Below are 19,229 nucleotides of genomic sequence, written 5' to 3'. Positions count from 1 at the left end.
CCTTCTTGTTGACAGTAACCTTTGACTACTAACCTTGCTTTGTTCCTTGTGATTATGCCATTTTCATCAGATTTATTCCTGTATACCCATTTTGAGCCTATGACAGATTTGTCTTTGGGCTTGGGTACCAGATCCCATACCTTGCTCTTTTCGAATTGATCCAACTCTTCTTGCATAGGTTGTATCCAATCTGGATCATTCAGAGCTTCTGTGGCAGATTTGGGTTCTATTGTGCTTAAGAACCCAGCATATGCACATTCATGTGCAGTTGCAGATCTTGTTCTCACACCATCAGCTGGATTGCCAATGATATCAGAACGAACATGCCCTTTGATCCATCTTAACCTGTTTTGAACAATTGTTGGTTCTGATGGATTTGAAGTTTCCCCCTGTTCAGTTACCTCTGTTTCATGTAAAGCACCAGAATTTTGATTTTCTGTTGTGCTATTTACTTGTTCTTCAGGGTTAGTACATGATATTTCTGATGATTTAAATGTACAAGCTTTATCATGTTCTAAAAAATCTTCTGATATCATTTCAAAGAGATGCTCATAATTTTCTTGTTTTTCAGAAAAGTTTATTTCTTTCATGTATTCATCAGAAACTTCAGTCTCTGATGAGTCATCAAATGAGACATATAAACTTTCTCTGATTGTCCTTGTATTAAGAATAAAAATTCTATAAGCTTTTGAGGAAAAAGAATATCCAAGAAAAATACCTTTTTCTGCTTTTCTGTCAAATTTTTCAAGGCTTTCAAAATCATTGAAAACGAAACATCTACAACCAAATGTGTGTAAAAATTTTACACTTGGAATTCTATTATTTATAATGTTGTAGGGTGTTTTGTTTAGCCTTTTGTTGATGAGAGTCCTGTTTTGAGTAAAACATGCATTTGCAATTGCTTCTGCCCAAAAGTGAGAGGGCATTTTGGCATATGCAAGCATTGTTCTGGCAGCTTCTACTAAGGTTCTATTTTTTTCTTTCAACAACCCCATTTTGTTGAGGGGTTCTGGGAGCAGAAAAGTCATGAGAGATTCCTTTGTTTACAAGAAAGTTTTCAATTTTTGAATTTTTGAATTGTGTCCCATTGTCTGATTTGATCCTTCTTACTGTTAGTTTTAACAGATTTTCAATTTTCTTTATAAAATTAATGATCAAATCAGGTGTTTCACATTTCTTTCTCAAAAATTCAACCCATGTATATCTGGAAAAATCATCAACTATTACTAGTATATATTTCTTTCCAGAAAAACTTTCTGTGCCTATGGGTCCACACAAATCCATGTGTAAAAGTTCCAAATTTTGTGTAATTGAAGATTCAGAAATTGACTTGTGAGAGCTTCTTTTTGACTTTCCCATCTCACAAGCATCATAAATTCTATCCTTTTTAGAGGATATGAAAGGTAACCCTTTTACCAGACCCTTACTTGCTAATTTGTTCAGGTTTTTGAAATTTCAGTGAGCCAATCTTTTATGCCACAACCAACTACTTCCTTTGTTAATTTTTGAAAATAAACATAGTTTAGGATGTTCATTTTCTTCTTTGAAGTCAAAGTAATAGATTGATTGTCTTATCCTTTTCCCACTCAAATATATTTTATTATCATCCATTTCTATTAGCAAGCATTTTTCTGGTAAAAATGTTACATGAAAACCTTTGTCACAGAATTGACCACAGCTCAGCAAATTATACTTTAAGCCTTCAACATAAGCTACTCTTTCAATGGTCAAACATCCATACCTGATACATCCGTATCCCATTATCCTTCCTTTCACTCCGTTTCAAAAGTTCACCATTTTACCCAGCTTTGAGACAAAGTTGCTGAGTAAGCTCCTATCTCCAGTCATGTGCTTGGAGCTTCCTCAGTCGCAGTACCAGATCTGCTGCACATGATGGTTCTGAAATAAAATGATTAGAGGGTTTTAGGTACCCAGGCATGCTTGGGTACACTTTCTGATGATATTCTGGTTCTATTATTTCTTCTAGATGACCTTTCATCAGAATTTCTGTTGAATGCTGAGCCATTAACAGAATTTTTGTTTTTCTTTTGGAGATGGTGTTGAACAAGCTTCAGTATTTCAACACACATACATGAATCATCAGAAATTTTTGATTTTCCTTCTTGTGATGGAATGAAGGGATAGTTTTGAAAAGATGAGTGAACTGCTTCTGGAGTTTTTACAAACTCTTGACTGCATTCACTTCTTTTTGGTTCAAAATTTGGCTTGTCAAAGGAGTATTCAGAACATGTTGATTTGCAAGTTTCAGAATCAGATTCTGATAAGTATTTATCAGAAGTCTGTTGAGTAGCTTTTACAAAGACAGTAGGTTTGTTATTGTTTGTTCTTACATAATCCAACCCTTCTCCTTTGTTCTTTGGAGTGGACTCTATGAAATTTATGAATTCTTTTGCTTCTTGAAAACCTCTTACATTAATTTCTTTATCATTGATTTTTTTTGTAAAGATCTCTTCTTTCATTTTCATAGAACTCAATTTTAGCTCTTTGATCTAAACTTTGTTCTATCAGTAATTGGTTTTCAAGAATGATTTTATTCAAGGTCCTCTGCAACTCATCAGATTTTTTACCATCTGATTGGTGTTCAACTTGCAAGTTTAAAAAATCTGACATGAGCTCATTTAGCTTGTGTTCAAGATCAAGATTGTCTAAACTTACCTGTTGTCCTGAAGTCTCTGGTATGTCATCAGAAAGTGCCATGAGACAGTAGTTGGCCATTTCTTCTTCTTCTTCATCAGAAGAGTCATCAGATAGCCATGTATCCGTTCCAGCAATTAAGCTGACTTGTTGTTGTTGCTTCTTAGCTTCCTCAAGCTTCTTTTCATAGTAAGCAACATCTTTCAGCTTCTTGGTCTTGCACTCAGATGCATAATGACCTTTTTGCTTGCACTTGTAACACACCACCTCAGCCTTTCCTATATCCTTAGATCTAACATCTTCTTTAGATCTATCATCCATCCTCCTTCTATCACTCCTCTGGTACCTCTGGCTTCCTCCCCTCAACCTTTGCTCAAATGTTTTGGTGAGCAGTGCTATTGCATCAGCAAAGGCTGAAAAATCTGATGATGAATCAGAAGTTTCAAAGGCCTGGTTGTTTGAAGGTTGTGGATCATTGGAAGTTGTTTGTCTTTGTGAGTTAGAGATAAGAGCTAAAGATCCCCCTCTTTGAATGGTTTCTTCAAATATTTCTTCCTCTCTGGGATCAAGATGCTATATAAGTCATGAAGACTCATGTTTCCTAGTTCTACGGTTGAGGACAAAGTCATTGTTAGACTTCTCCATTCTCTAGGCAAAACATCAAGAAATTTTATGTTTCTTTCATCATTTGATTTAGTTATTCCAAATTTCTTTAGCTCGTTTAAAAGTTTTGTGAACCTTTGATATGTGTCATTTAACTTTTCATTAGGTAAACTTTTAAACCTTTCATAGGATGAGATGTTGTTAGTTCTCTTGTTTCTTTTCATCCTTTCTCCTCCTTCACAAAGATTTTCCAACTGATCCCATATTTCCTTGGCTGATGCACAAGCATCAATTTGTGAGAATATGTCATTAGGGATGGCCATTATTAAGAGTGATTTTGCTCTTTCATCCCCAACCACCAGATCCTTGTCTTCCGCGCTCCAGTTTATTTCACTTTTGGGAGCACGGGAGGCAGGGATTTCTGGTGTTTGGTCAGTTGCTGGAATTGCTGGTATTTCAGTCATTGGTATATGTGGACCCCTTTCAATGGATTGAAACAGAGCTCGGTCATGACCATTAAGGAAATTGACCATCCTGATTTTCCATTGGGGGTATTTCTCCCTGACCAGAGTCGGAGGTTTGGACATAGAACCAATGTTAAAAGCATTATTCCAGGTTTGAAAGCTGGCCATATTTAGAAAAAAGAAGAAGAGCGATTGATCGTTTGAAAATAATTTATTCAATCTGCTCTGATACCAATTTTTGGACCCAGTATGGCCTTAACAACTTCTTTTTACGTAATATGGCAAGTGATTTCAGTATATGTGAAAAAGATGTGCGGAAATGGAAATCAGACTTTCAAGAAACAAGACCTACAGAATTATCAAGTTTATATCACTTTGAAACAAATTAGTTTAACAAGGTGATTGTAAGATTATAAACAAGACCTTCTATTTATAGACGGCTGTGGACAAGAATACACAATTGTTTATTCATGCAATAAGTCCTGCATAAAGTAGCAATTTGACATATTCATTGAATCCATTGTTCAAGTTGCATTTGTAATCATGAAAACCAATAATGTCATGCTTCGGTCATGGGTGGCAGGATAGAGTTGTGATTTTAGACAAGTGGGTCTATCATCAGAATTTCTGATAAGCCACTTCATCAGAAATTCTGGTGAACAAATAATCAGAAAGTTGGATGATCAGAATTTGTCAGAAACTTGATGATATTTCATCAGAAATATCATCAGATCCATCAGAAACGACCTTCTCTGATAATCCAAATCAACTCTTTATCAACTTGAGATTCTTTGTAGTAGATACTTTGCTTTTCAGTTGTCCCAACTGTTTTTCTTCATCTTGCTGTGTTCTTCAGGACTGTTATCTTCTTCAGAGATCCAGTTGATTGAGATTTTCTTCAATACTTACAAATAAAGTTTCCTAACAGTATAACTTGCCATGTATTGGCGTCGTATCCTGGTGTAGTATTCCAACTAATAATGTGCCAATATATTCTCAATATGTTACTTCAAAACAATATATTTTCAAGTCTTACTTAGAAAATATATAACTTATTGGTCAAAAATAACGTATTCCAAAATATATATATTTTTCCCAAAAATAATATATTTTTACTTTCTTAGTTTCCAAAATAATATTTTACCCAAAATATATGTATAAGAGTATTTCCTGGAATATTTCATAAGTTGCGTTTTCTTGTTCGGTTTCACAATACCAAGTGTGTAACTTAAATATTTTATTCCTTGATGTTTTTGGTATTATTTTAGAGTTGTAAATGTCAAAGTATTTTGTTAGTTATATTATTTTACCCTAAAACAATATAATTAGTCCACGAAATATACAAATAATCACACAAGAGTTTTAGTGTAAAATATATATTCTAAATATATATTTATCAAATTTTATTTGTAAAAATCAACCTCCGATACTTTGTATTTTTGTGATAAAATTATGGTGAAGTTTATTTTGAAAACAAAGTAAAAAGTATATTCGTAAACACTTGTTAGAAGAATATTTACTAAGTGTTAGGATTTTCAGAAAATTTCGCCATAGTCTCCTTTGTAAAAGGAGGTGCCCATGCTAAATAGCATATCATTTTCTTTAACATATAACACGTTAGATCGTTCTCAAATAACCAACCCGACATTTAGATATGCGAAATACTACTTATATCATTTCAGTTTTAATATACAAAACCGGGCTGTTTTCAGGCATTTTAATGAAATAGTTATCTTATTCCAAAAATTCCCAAATTTTTACAGAGTGTCTCATACGATCAAAACATTATTGTGTAAAAATATCGTGGTCCAGTTCATTACCAATATTTTATCAAAATTTATTTACCAGACTGCAATCAGATTTGTCACTTTCTGATTACAGTCTATGAAATTATTCATCTAAAATTTATCGTAAGTCCGTTTGACGAAATTCCAGTGGGAGAATTACTACGACATCAGTGGTCACCTACAATACAATTTTTATGAGCTGATTTAACACAGATTTCAAGTTATGACTAAAAACATATCACCCATTTACTGCAGTGAAAACTCAGCTTTAGCTGCTGTTACAAAATGGGTCTTTAAAAATAGTAAACGACCTCGAAAAATTATGACTCCAGTGCCATTTGATCAGTTTTTCAAAAATACCCAATTTAGGCTTCAGAAAATCAGTTTTTCGTTTTATTATGATCCGTTTACAGCCAGTTGAAGTTGGCTGGAAACTTTACTCAGCATACTTTTTATAGTCTAAATACCACTAAAATGTACCCATACGATTACCTTTTGTTCTAACAACGATTTATATCATAACGTAAGTTATTTACAACAGATTTTTGTTTATTTAATTCAGATTTATCATGTATTATCCTCTTTCATCTTATAACCTTTATGTAAAGCTTTTATATTCATGCTTTAAGTTATGATCTTTAGAGTTCTTAAGTTTAACATCACGAATCATACCTTAACCACCTTCATAGGATGTAAAATGAATGGATCTAAGAGACTTACCACTAGCTCAAGGCTAGGGATGATCAAGAGGAGAAAACAAGTGGATAAAAGAAGATAAGAGAGGTCCTTGAGCTTCCTAACACACCGAGCTTCCTAACTTAGCTCCTTACATTATTGTATATATATGGAATGAATGAAATTTGAAAGATGAAGATGGGTCTGGGTGGGCTCTCCTTGGCCGTAGGTATGGAGGAAAGGGAAAAAAAGTGTTGGTGAAATGTTGATGGAAGAATAAAGGTTCTTGGATTATGGGTCTTACTTATAACCTCCACCAAAAATCTAGTGGATAATGTGTTTGAAAAAGTGAAGACAAGATCTAGAAATATGATCAAATAAAATCTCTAATGATGGCCCATATGTAATCGTGAATAGGTTGGGAGGAATGTTAGTTGGATCTCAATTGTTTAGTTACATTAGTTAGTTAGCATCTAAGTGTTAATTTTTAGTGCTTATATGTGTTATGATGATTTAAGGTGTGTTATGATGTTCGGGGATCATAACTAGCTTAGAAAAATAAAAATGTGTTTGTCAATATTTTTATGTTTCGGGTAATGTCCGGTTGTTCGGTTTGATATTGTTCCGTTAAGGTGCTTAATTAATCCGCAAAGTGACTTTTATATAGCTTTTTGTGTCACAATTAATTCCCGGTACTTAGGAAAGTATACAAGACCATTTTGCCATATTTTTGCAAGTAACTAGCATGATTAAATGCTGAATTTTGTTTAAAAGTGCAGAATTTTGCAGTTAAAGTGTGTTTAGGCACTTCCCGGCACTTTAACTATCACCTAGTGACGCAGTTTTATGGTCCTCACTTCCCTACACTTCCTACTAGTGTAGTATCCTGTCTCTGGCCTCAAAAACATTGTCTGTCTATGTGCTGGCATTGTCAGCATGTTTTCTGGGTTATCCGCTCACTGTGCTAACTGTGCTTTGTGCATCAAGTTTGTCACTAAAGTTTGCGTGTAATAAATGGAGTGACAATATAAATGTGATGCATATGTATGTATGTAACAGAAATCAGAAAGCAGTTTAATCAACAGTTGTAATCAAGCACAATCATTAAGCACAAATTAAATATTAATTAACTGTACGGATGATGTCTGTCGTTAAGGACATGCAAAAACCAACTAAACTATGTAGATAGGATAAGTCGGATATCGAACCAGAGGAGGATTGTGGAAAGTGTTATAAGGTTAAGTGTTGATTAACTAAGACGAAAAAAAATAAAGCTTTGTTGTGAGTTGATAGATTATCTAAAATTACAAACTAAAAAGCGAAGTTTAAATCAATAGAGAAACAATGGTTCCTCCAGATTTCAGGTTTTGCAGCTAGGTTCAGATATGTGTTTAATCGAAACACTTACATAGACATAAGTGTTGAATCTAATTAACCAGTTGTGATAACCAACGACTAAGTATTCCGATCAATACATAACGGGAGGTTATCGAATGATTATCAATTACAATTACAAACCCTAACCCGATGTCAAATATATCCCAGTTACTAGAACTCTCGGGAACTGAATGCTTAGAAATTAAGGTTTAAATAAATGTAATTGTTTACAACCAATACATCAAATCAAAGATGAAAAGCATCGAATGCTTAGATAACCGAGTTAAACTGATGCAGATGGTCCAGACCCGAATGGGGACCCGTAGCTGGATTTGACCCGAGCTGAAGGCCCACTGGTGGCAGCGCCAAGTCTGGGAATTTTATCTGTTTTCTGCTTTTAAATTTCAGAGTTTATCTCCAGTGACTTTTATTTATTTTCGTATTTTCTGTTTGGGTTTGTTAGCTATTTTTAAGGATCTTGAATTGCTTTATATTTTGGGAACTGGATGACCCAACGTGATTGCTAAGGTGATTTGCATCAGTTGGTATCAGAGCTCAAGGGGGATTCAATGGGAGACCGTGGAGAACGACGACATCACCGTAGAGACGCCGAACGAGGCAATGTTGATGGCCAGAGACATCCGCGAGACATAGAAGAAATTGCAAGGTTACAGAAAAGAGTCCGGGACTTAGAGCTGCAACACGATGGGTACGAAGAGGAGACCGATACTGACTTTATCATCCGGGATGACGAAGGGGTTGATAGTAATCCGTTTGGTAGACGAAACCGATGACAGGGAACATACGAATCTGATCCACTTCGAAATATGGGGATAAAAGTTGAGATTCCAGAGTTTGACGGGAGAGCACAACACGATGAGTTCATCGACTGGCTCAGCACCGTAGAGCGCATATTCGACCTTAAAGACATTCCTGACAAATACAAGGTAAAATTAGTTACAATTAAATTACGTAAGTATGTATCCTTGTGGTGGGATCACATAAAGAAACAAAGGGCTCAAAAAGGGAAATCAAAGGTCAGAACGTGGGATAAAATGAAAAAATTATTACGTGAAAAATTTTTGCCGATAAATTATCGTCAAGAAGCTTTTTTGGAATATCATAATCTATCCCAGCGGACCTCTTCCGTTGAGGAATTAATTTCTGAATTCGACCGACTTAGAATGCGGTGTGGGGCGGAGGAGGAGGAAGAACAAGTTATTGCTCGATTTTTGGGGGCATTACGTTCTGATGTTTCTGATATGGTCCAACTACAACCCTATTGGAGCTTCAATGATGTGTGTCGACTAGCCCTCCAAGTCGAAAAACAGCTCAAGGCGAAGACCAAGAACACACTTGTGAAACTCAGCCCAATCAAAGCCGACGTTTCTCGTATCCCTACAACAGTTTCACTCGGGAATCAACTTGGCCCAATCAAAGCTGAGCCCTCGGGGGAGCTCACCCAGGCGCACCAGCGTCATCTCGTATCACCCGTTGTTTCAAATGTCATGGATTAGGCCATTTTGCTTGAGAATGCCCAACAAACACCTAGTCACTTTTACTGAAGATACGCTTCCCATATATGACACCGATCCTAATGAGGAGGCTGGCATACATGATGTAATTGTATACCCCGACAAAGGGGAAGCGTTGATCACTCAACGAGTCCTTAATGCAGCCCCAGTTCCACCTCTTGACGACACATTATGGCTACGCAATAATATTTTTCGAACAAACTGCACTTCTAAAGGAAAGGTCTGCACGATTATTATTGATGGAGGAAGCTGTGAAAACATGGTAGCCATGAGTATGGTGGAAAAAGTAGGCCTACAGGTAGAACCTCACCCTGACCCGTATCAGCTAACTTGGTTAAAAAAAGGAAATGTTGTTAAGGTTAATCAAAGGTGTCTCGTGAAATTTTCAATTGGAGCCCATTATTCTGATGAAGTCTGGTGTGAAGTCATCCCCATGGATGCATGTCATGTGTTGTTAGGGCGACCTTGGCAATATGATAGGAAGACAAAACATGACGGGTTTAAAAATACATATTCATTTAAGAAAGATGGTATCAACATTGTGCTTACCCCTCTAGACACCCGTGAAACAGACACCGAAGCGGTTGTCCTCTCCAAGTCAGCCTTCATAGATTTTACACACCACACCACGCCACCATTTGTGTACTCGCTAGTTGTAGTCGAGCAAAATGCACCTACGGCTGAACCGCCACTCCAGGTACGGTCACTTCTGGAAGAATTCCAGGATGTTTTCCCGGAGGAGATACCCACTGTCTTACCTCTCATGAGGGAGGTGCAACACTGTATCGATTTTATTCCGGGTTCGGTTATACCTAACAAGTCTGCATACCGCATGAACCCGAAAGAATTCGAGGAGTTACATCGTCAAGTCACTGAACTCTTGGCCGAAGGACTTATTCGAGAGAGCATAAGTCCGTGTGTTGTCCCGGCCTTGTTAGTTCCAAAACCCGGTGGGGCTTACCGAATGTGTGTCGACAGTAGAACGGTAAACAAAATCACTATTAAATATCGGTTCCCTATACCCCGCTTTGAGGATTTGCTCGACCAATTGCACGGGTCTTTGGTCTTTTCAAAAATTGACTTGCGTAGCGGCTATCACCAAATCCGAATGCGACCCGGCGATGAGTGGAAAACAGCTTTTAAGACACGAGATGGGCTTTACGAATGGATGGTCATGCCATTTGGTCTCTCGAATGCCCCAAGTACTTTTATGAGATTAATGAACCATGTGTTTAAAGCCCTTATTGGCAAGTGTGTTGCCGTTTATTTCGACGACATACTAGTATTCAGCAGGGACGTCACACAACACCTACTTCACCTTAGGCAGGCTTTGCACATCCTCCGGGAACAAAAATTATATGCAAATGGGGGCAAATGTCACTTTCTATCACCAGAAGTACTCTTTTTGGGGTTTCTTATTTCCAAACAGGGAATTCGAATGGACGAGTCGAAGATTGAAGCGATTACCACTTGGCCAACCCCCACATCAGCCCATCAGGTACGCAGTTTTCATGGTTTGGCATCTTTTTACCGACGTTTTATTCGAAACTTCAGCAGCATTGTTGCTCCCTTGACTGATTGCCTTAAAGGCAATACTTTTTTGTAGACACCGGCTGCGTCCCATGCGTTTGAAGAATTAAAACAACGGGTTACACAAGCCCCCGTTTTGGCATTACCTAACTTTGAAGTTGCGTTCCAAGTTGAATTCCGGGTTTGGAATCGGCGGGGTTCTAAGCCAAGAAAACCGGCCCATCGCATTTTCAGTGAAAAATTGAATGATGGAAAGCAAAAATATAGCACATACGATAAGGAGTTCTATGCCATTATTCGCAGCCCTGAATATTGGCGACACTATTTGTTACCGGGCGAGTTTGTGTTGTATTCAGATCATCAAGCTTTGCGTTTCATTAATGGGCAACATAAGCTCAATGCTCGCCATGCAAAATAGGTTGAGTATTTGCAAGATTTTTCTTTTGTCATTAAGCATAGAGCGGGCGCTAATAACACTGTTGCTGATGCATTGAGCCGCCGACGTGCCCTGGTCACATCACTAAAGGTTCAGGTTGAAGGTTTTGATATTTTTCGGCATCTTTATCAGGATGACCCGGATTTTTCTGAAGCTTGGGTGGGCTGCCAGAATGCGACCAGTACTGAATACATCATTCATGATGGATTCCTATTCCAAGGGTGTCGCTTGTGTGTTCCCAGGTGTTCCTTACGGGACGCCATCATTCTCGAGAGTCATCAAGGTCGGTTAGCGGGGCATTTTGGACGTGATAAGACTCTCAAGTTGGTTCAAGAAAGGTTCGTATGGCCTCGGATGGGTAAGGATGTTGCACGCATTATTGACCGTTGTCGCACGTGCCATGTTGCTAAAACTCACCATTCCAATGCCGGTCTTTATACACCCCTTCCGATTCCGGAAGGCCCGTGGGAGGATGTTAGTCTTGATTTCGTGGTGGGTCTTCCTCGCACCCAAAGACAAAAAGATTCGATTATGGTAGTAGTTGACCGGTTCTCAAAAATGGCACACTTCATTCCGTGCGCGAAGACGTATGATGCTAGCCAAGTCGCTTGTTTGTACTTTGCTGAAATTGTGAGGCTTCATGGTATACCCAAGTCTTTAACCTCGGATCGGGACGTTAAATTTGTGGGACATATTTGGAGAACGTTGTGGAAAAGGATGGGTTCTCATCTCCACTTCAGCAGTGCGCACCACCCACAGAGCGATGGCCAAACAGAGGTAACTAATCGCACCCTGGGTAATCTTTTGCGTAGCCTTGTCGGATCTAATCCGCGCCAGTGTGATTTAGTTCTGCCCCAGGCTGAGTTTGCTTATAACAGGTCTGCTCATCAGTCGACTGGGTTGAGTCCTTTCCTCGTCGTTTATGGCCGAAATCCGTTCACGCCTTTGGACCTCACTCCGATACCAGCCGTCGAACACTACAGTGCTGAAGGGGAAGAACGGTCAACACAAATTAAACAAATGCATAACATGGTTCGGGAACAAATTGAGAATAATAACATTGTCTATCAGCGTCGTGCCAATGTACGTAGGAAGCGGGTCATTTTCCAAGAAGGTGACACGGTGTGGATCCATTTAAGTAAAGAACGTTTTCCGGGGGGACGTCTTGGTAAGTTGTAGCCACGTGCTGATGGTCCGTTTAAAGTTCTCAAACGCATCAATGATAATGCTTATAAAATCGACTTGCCGGGCCACTACAATGTTTCTGCCACCTTCAATGTAGCTGATCTCTCGCCTTTTCTGCCTGAAGATGAAGATACCTTTGACTCGAGGACGAGTCCGTTTGAAGAGGGGGAGAATGATGCAGATGGTCCAGACCCGAATGGGGACTCGTAGCTGGATTTGACCCGAGCTGAAGGCCCACTGGTGGCAGCGCCAAGTCTGGGAATTTTATCTGTTTTTTGCTTTTAAATTTCAGAGTTTATCTCCAGTGACTTTTATTTATTTTCGTATTTTCTGTTTTGGGTTTGTTAGCTATTTTTAAGGATCTTGAATTGCTTTATATTTTGGGAACTGGATGAAAACGTGGTTGGTTTTTTTTATTAATAAAGTTTGTTCTTTGAAGTTCTGCTTGAGATTCACTGACCCAACGTGATTGCTAAGGTGATTTGCATCATAAACGATTGGCACAAACACATAAAATTATCCAACTTACAAAAACACTCCATCCGGAGAAAACCATTAAAAAGACTAGCTGCTCATGTGGATTACCTGATCTTCAGTAGCTTCGGTCATCCTTCTCCGCCGTCAAGATGTGATGATTATTCTTTTTATGATGCCGTCCACGAATCCCAAGTCAAGCCGCCTCCAGTCGGCCCAAGTGTGTGTATGTTCCTCTATGCGATAATGCTCTCAGTTAATAATCCACATGTGCATCTCTTCTCACGTGCGTCCAAACAGTCCCCCATTTCTCAATGTTCATGTGATGTTGTCAGCCCATGTTTTGTGAATGTGGCCCAATAGACCTTTAGTCCATGTGGTGATGATTTTATTTGCCTCTTCTCAATTGTCAATTTATGTGATGCCTTTTAATGTTCACTCTCTCTCCTTGTCCAGCCAAAAATCACGAGCTCTCTATTGATGATGATGTGATTTATCAACAAAGCCTCCAAAAAATCTTCTCACCATGTGCCTTAAATATTTGTGTAGCCGCCAAAAATCCTTTCCCCAATAGTCTGCATATGAATGATCATTGTTGTGTGCCTTCTTTAATGTTGTTGACTCAAAGTCCACGTAATAAAGGTTGCCAAAGATTTGTGTATATATTGCCTCCTAAAATAAAAGTTCCAAAAGAGCACATGCGCTGCTATGATCTTCCAACCGTAGCCTACGGTTTAATGACCGTAGGTTACGGTTTAAACTTTCTGTCCACTTTTTTATTCTGTTGACCGTAGGCTTCGGGATTCAACTGTAAGCTACGCTGCATATCATAGCTGCCATTTTAGCATGAATATTAACTTTGAATAAATGACCCAAAGGTCCCTAGATTTCGTTCTTGCACATTTAAACTATCTCTTCGATCCGAACCAGTCCCGGTTAATGTTATTCACTTGATTATTATCCCCGACTGTTCCGCTTCATCACTAAACCCTCTAACTTCACCGGTTTAGCCGATTAACCTGTAACATCACACATATGCGTAGGTATCACATTCACGCCATATAATTATTTCAAATGCAATAAAACACTCGATATAACACACTTTAACACTCGGGTTTCACACACTCCATCAACGGATGCATGCAAATTTGACAGTTATCACATTTTTTAAGAAAAATAATTCCGGAAAGTATTAAATATAAAAAGAACTGATTTTGGGCAATTAATGTAAAATATATACATATTTAAACTTAAATACAAGTATACTTTCCTAAGTATACTTATACAAAAACAATATTAGCAATATTATTTGTCAAACTACTTATATCTATTTTGAAAAATAATATAAGTATCATATATATTAGGACGAGTTAAAAATATATTATTTTTAACATATATCGTTTTCAAATCAATATATTTTTTTTTGGAATAAAAATATATAATTACAAGTGACAAATACAAAACTATAAATTATGAAACATATATACATGAATGAATCAACAACATATACATATAAAACACAACAAACACATTAAACAAAATGGTAACTTGTACTTAAATAATTACAAGTTTAGGTGATTAAAATACATAGGATGTTTATAGGTTACATCACCTACGCAGTGGACACCGGTGAAGTTAGACGCTCAAGCCGCAAACTAGTGAGTTCATGTCCCCACTTTTAAATATTTTTATTGTTTCCTAGTGGATGCTCGCTGCATCTTTTGTTCAAGAAGTAGTTTTATGTTTCAAGATGTTATGTGTCCATGCTTCATTGGCACCTTTTGATGGATTTGTTTGTTATATCATGCCTCCTTGCGGTGATATAGGAAACAAAAGCTTGATCTTTCATTGAAATGTCGCAGCCCCTGACACCTATCTCGGGAATGGGCGCCGCGAGCATCCAGATGGGTGGTATCGTTGTTTATTAATTTGGCAGCAGAATACATCAGGAACGTAGTTAGGAAATATGTTTATCAGAGTATAACACCAAACTTTTTATAATAATAATTTATCGGGATAAAACCCAAGTTCATTTGACAATACATCTATAGGGGTAAACTCTAATTATTGAAAACAAAAACTCCTTTTTATTTAGGTAACTTTTATAGCCACTTTTCCAAGCCTTCATTGCCCTCCAGCTGGCTCCTATTGGCTTTCACATTTTGTTTCCTGAAACGCGTTTTAAAAACATTTATCAGCAAGAAATATTGGTGAGTGCATCCTAGTTTAATCAAAACAGTTTTATCACTTTTACAGTATTGAGGGCATCCGCAATTACATTTGTTTGTATCTACTCAATTACTCATTCAGTACTGTCAACACCTGACTTGTGGGTCATATTACCCGTTGGCTAACTCTTTGTCCAATGGTAACGTTTTTCCACATTTTGTATACAAAACCCCAACATACCGGGAGTAATTGTAGAATCACAAATACTCAATTACTGTTAAGTGTAATTTAAAACATTTGAGATTTTGGTAAAACATTTTGACTCATAAAAAATATATTTACAAAAGGGGGCAAAAAGTAGATGTACTCACATTGTTGACTTAGGTAAACTAATGCTTCCTGGTGACTCTCCTGGCTATTATCTATTAAAATTAAACAATGCACACGTGTTAGTACAATAACCCAAATCACATTAACCGTACAACTCGAGACAGAATTCCTAATGACTGAGTCAGACAGAGCCTTGACATGCATTATGGAATCCTAAATCAATCGGGTGTACACACGAGACAGAACTCCGATGACTGAGTCGGGCAGAGCCCTGACATGCGTTACGGAGCCCTAAATCGATCGTGTAGGGTAACAGCTGGGTTATAATACTTACAACGAGGCATAGCTTTGCTTTTATAGTGAGTATTATGTTCAGGTATAGTAATTGCTATTAGAATATTTGAGAGAAAAAACAGAAACTGCACGAATTCAAATGAAGCTCGTCCAGCCTATTTATAGGCTTTTCGTATGACGCCTCGCGGCCCGCGAGAGAAGATGCTAAGGCCTTCGCGGCCCGTGACAACAGTAGGTTAAGCCGTAGGCTTGGCCAGTCAGCGAGTGTAGGTTTGACACGTGTCGGCATGCGTGTCCGGCAAGCAACAGACGCTCACGCCCCTCGACTGTCACAGCCCACGACCCCATCCTGGGAGCGGGAGCCGCGAGCCAGTCAGATGGTATCGGTGTTTATTAATTTGGCAGCGGAAATTTTCATCAGGGCCGTAGTTAGGAAATATTTTTATTAGAGTTAAACACCAAAATGTTTAAAATAGATAAAACAGGATAAAACCCAAGTTTTCTTTACAATACATTTATAGGGATAAACCTTAATTATTAAAAACATGACTCCTTTTTATTTAGGTAACTTTTATAGCCACTCTTCTAAGCCTTTAGTGCTCTCCAGCTGGCTTCTATTAGCTTTAAGTTACCTGAAACGCGTTTAAAAAGTTTTATCAGCAAGAAATACTGGCGAGTGAATCCCAATTTACTCAAAACAAGTTTTATCATTTTACAGCATTGAGGGCAATCCAAAAATTACATTTGTTTATATCTACTTTAATTACCACCCACGGTACTGTCAATCCTGACTGGTGGTAATGTTACTACTCATAGTGTAGTAATAAATTTTGTGTACAAAACCACAACATACCGACGATAATTGTAGATTTACAAATACTCAATCACTGTGAATATAAACCATTTGATGTTTTGTAAAAACAGTTTACAAAAAGAAGGATTAACTCACATTGCTAAATAAGGTATTTCCTTGTGGCTTCCTGGTTATAATCTATTAAATTTAAACAACTAGTTTTTGAGGACCCGCACGTTGCTGCGGATCCATAATAGCGTACGTATTTTATGTAAATCACATGGACCATCCGAATATAACACGTAAAAAGTTAACTGCCTGTACTTATAAAATTAGTATGTATAAAATGTGAGAGTATATCAAACAACGAAGAAACACTTAGAACTATGTGTACTTGTAGATAAAGTTGCGTAAGTATTTTTTTTTTAAATTATTAAAAACGAAAACAAAGAAAAGTTATACTTTCAGAACGTGTCATATCTAAACAAAATACAAATAAACAAATAACATGCATGAAATATTTAGTATATAGCCCCTCTGAAACCAACAAATATATTCTATATATTTTTATTCTCAATCTTTTAGGGGTTTGTGTTTGATGGCCCAAATATGCTTCACCAACTTGTAAACTAACACTACTTGTGCATTATTAAGTTGTAAAAAATGAACAGTAAAACTAACTCACAAAGAAAATTTATAAATTAATATAGAGGAAATGCGCATGTGTTAGTATAATAACCCAATTTACATTAGCTATATCCCAGAGACAGAACTCCAACGACTGAGTCAGGCAGAGCCTTGACATGCGTTACGGAGCTCTAGATCAATCGGGCAGCATAACCAATACGTAACCGGGGGTTATGATACTTACATCGAGGCAGAGCTTCGCTTTTTAGTGGGTATAATACCGGAGTATTATTGTTAGGATATCGAGAGAGAAAAGAAATTTGTGAACGGTTGAAACTGAACTTGAATTCGCTATTTATAGGGCTGGTCGAAGGGCGGCTCGCGCCCCGCAACGCCCAGTGCTTACTCCTTCGCAGCCCGCAAGAATTATAGGGTAGGATCTAGGTAAGGTGAATCAATGGTATAGGTTGGCTACGACAGGGACACGTGGCAGCTCAAGGCTCGGCCTGGTATCACTGGGTCGCGACACACGACAGACACACTTAAGTGTGTCGCGCCCCACGAGCGGCCATGGAATTTTGTTTTATTTGATTTTTATTAATATAAAAGGTATACGGGCTCGTTTATCGCATACGGGGTATATTTTAGGATGTGTAGGGGTGTCAGGGGTGTTTTTGGAGGTTTGTTATACTATTTAATAAAATATATAATGCATTCGCGTTAAGCATAGTAACCCAATTCAACTTTATCAATATGTCACGAGACAGAACCCCAACGTACTTAGTCGGGCAGAGCCTTGACATGCGTTGGTGGGTCCTAAATCAATCGGACAGGGTATTGACTCAGTGATTAGGGGTTACAACACTTAAAACGGGGCAGGACTTTATTATTATTATTATAAAAATAAAAAGTAGAATTCTTAGAGAGAGGGAAAGTTGTCGAAAGACATAGCAGAAGGAAAGAATGAGCACTTTTGAATGATACTTCCTTTGCCTATTCATACAATTGCTGGACTTGGAGTTTACGCTACCCAAAGTCCACGTATATATGCTAGTTTAAATTTTCATATTTCAATTCTTAATTTTATTTATATTATTATTTTATTTAATATATATATTATAACTAATTTAACTGCTTCACTCATTTGGCGCGTATAACTTCTAAAATATAATGTTTTATAAAATGATGAATATATCATTATAACGAGAATATTTTTATATACATTTGGCCTAAGTTTCATTAAAAATGGAGTAAGGTTAATTATAACGTATTTTTATTCTTATAATTATTAAACATTTCCTACGTTCGCCAAAATACCTTATATTTCTATTGGTCAACTTACCCATGATCTATTCGTTTAATAACTTTATTTTAAATTTTTATAAATAAAATTTTGGAAATGTTACATTCTCCCCACCTTGTTTTAAATCTCGTCCTCGAGATTCACTGAAATGTGGAGGTATACCTTTAGTTTGTCACTGATCCTAGTTCTTAAGTATATTCTGGTCCTTGCTTTGAATTCCCCATTACTTTGACCAGAACTATTCTCTATGTTTTGATACTCTTATCTTCTCAAGAGTTCTTAATGAAGGTAAAAGTTACTCTTATTAGCGTAAATTTTTAGATGTTTTGTGTCTTAGTTACAGGTTTCCTAACGGGTCAATAATCTAAAGTAACGCAAGGGAAATTCTTATACTTTCGATGGCGTCCCAACTTAAAGTGTTCATGTCGTTCATCTTGTCGCACGAATTACGAGACGAATGATCAAACAAAATTATGTTTGATATCAGAATTATAGATATATACTTGAGATTCCTGATAAATAAATCTAAAATTTATTATTGACACATCGGTTCGTGATTTATCCCTAATTGTCAATCATTATGGTCTGTGGATTTCCTTATATAGAATCATATATTTCACATATTATAATATACACACCATTCATAAGGTCAATATATTTAAAAAATTCATATTTCCAAAAACAGGTCAGACATTAGGTCCTGCTACTATTTAGGGAATTTCATTAACATAACTTATACCCCATCATACCCAGTCTTGGCGGAGAGGTACTCCCATCCTACCCGGACAAGCTGGAGAGTTTACCACATCATACCCAGTCTTGCCGGAGAGGTAAGTATCATTGTATTTTCCATAAATAGAATTTCTCTCAAATCATGATTAAAAGTGCATCATTTATTATGGCATATAACAAGAAACAAGGAAATTGGTATTCTCATGATGGATCATATTTTAGAACCGAGTAGTACTAATAAACAATAAATAACAGTGGCC

The sequence above is a fragment of the Helianthus annuus genome, chromosome 11, assembly GCF_002127325.2.
Source record: "Helianthus annuus cultivar XRQ/B chromosome 11, HanXRQr2.0-SUNRISE, whole genome shotgun sequence".
NCBI lineage: Eukaryota > Viridiplantae > Streptophyta > Magnoliopsida > Asterales > Asteraceae > Helianthus > Helianthus annuus.
This window is presented reverse-complemented; position numbering follows the sequence as displayed.